Here is a 1573-nt window from a genome sequence, read left to right on the forward strand (position 1 = left end):
CGCTTATTGGGATTTGCGCTGCTGGAGCTGACTTCGGGTGAAAGGCCGATTACACCCCGAAACGGTCGCCAGTCAGTCGGGCACATATGGAGACGCACACCCACACAGGCGAGTGTAGCACTACACCATCAGTGACTACACCCTTTAAAGTTTTATTTATATTTTATTACATCTTTTCTTCAACTCTGAAGAAATGACACTTACATTGTAGAGTAGCCAATGTATAGCTTCTATCACCATGTACCGTGTAAAAAGTAACACACATATATTCACGGTCGGAAATTAATCAATTATGGGGGTGAGGGTGATAATGTACATTCCTGATTGGAAGATATAGGCTCCATTACAACATAAATAAAATCGCAATATAATCTTTCCGGACCGGTGTATGTATGTGTGTATGCATGCGGGTTTTCACTTTTCGCGGGGGGAGTCCAATTAACCGTGAAAAACGAATCAAGACTGTGTTATTATGATCTCTTTCTGTACAATGTTGCTTTACAACATTGTTGATGTGTTGCTGTCTCCTTCCTTCCTATAGGACCCTTTTCAAGCCTTTCACCCATTTCTCGAGAAATACACTAAGGCTCGTCTGCTGAAACGCAATTCAGTTCACATTCCTCTTTCTTAGCCTGTTCAATCTGTTCCAGGACAATAATCACAGCCCATTTTGCTCCCTGCCCCCTCTCCCTGGTATTTTATCTCAGGTCCGTTCGAGTATTCAGAATCCATGTAATGGCAGACAGAACAGAAACTGGGATTAAAGATATTGTTCATAGTACAGTAGTTGATTTTGCTCTGACAACTTGATAGGATCTGACATTATTTGATGCAGTATACATTTAGGATCCAACTCCCGTCTTAAGAAATGATGTCTTCAGAACACATTTTAATTTAGACAGATCATTGATTGATTGATCTTCATCCTTTTTTTTACCACAGAGAACGTTTTCCCACAAACGCTGTGAAGCAGGAGCGGCAAAAAAGGATGGAGGGACTGAAACGGTGAGTCTCAGCTTCTCCATGAGGTAAAATCAATTAGCATCAGTGTCCACATCCATTTGTTCTAATATGGATGAAGTCTTTCCAGTCAACTTCAACCTCATTCTTAAATGAAAGCTAGCCCTACAGGTGCATACCACCTCTATTTTAGACATGCTCCCCTCCAAAATTATTAGAACAGTTAGGCCAATTCCTTTGTTTTTAGAGTTCTGACTTTTTGGGTTGAACACATGGCTTGACATGAAGTTTTTTTTGCTCAGCAGTTTCTGTGGCTCGTGGTTTCCCAGCGTGACAAGCTAATTTGCGTTTTCACTTGCCACAATTTTGTGGGAGATAGCGCTTATTCAGCGGCTATGCCCAACCAACTTCCGCATTCGGTAAAACAGGTCGAAGCACTTCCTTCTAATTTAGTGACTGGCGCGAGCCCCACGGCAGTATACTGGGTAGTCAGGGGTAGTCAACGAAAAATTTTAAAAGGTCTCTCTCTCTCTCTCTCTCTCTCTCTCTCTCTCTCTCTCTCTCTCTCTCTCTCTCTCTCTCTCTCTCTCTCTCTCTCTCTCTCTCTCTCTCT

The 1573-nt window shown here is 42.3% G+C and overlaps 1 protein-coding gene across 1 annotated transcript in view; it reads left to right on the plus strand.

Moving 5' to 3' along the window:
* Window positions 1-937: 937 nt before the first annotated feature.
* The window catches only part of sv2ca (synaptic vesicle glycoprotein 2Ca), a 31678-nt gene continuing 31042 nt past the window's right edge, over window positions 938-1573 (plus strand). Inside the window, exon 1 of the mRNA XM_019867035.1 lies at window positions 938-1005. The gene's annotated coding sequence lies outside the window, so the exon portion shown is untranslated. The remainder of the gene's footprint in view (window positions 1006-1573) is intronic.

Source organism: Hippocampus comes, unplaced genomic scaffold (genome assembly GCF_001891065.2).
Source record: "Hippocampus comes isolate QL1 unplaced genomic scaffold, H_comes_QL1_v1.1 scaffold322, whole genome shotgun sequence".
In the NCBI taxonomy this organism is placed as follows: domain Eukaryota; kingdom Metazoa; phylum Chordata; class Actinopteri; order Syngnathiformes; family Syngnathidae; genus Hippocampus; species Hippocampus comes.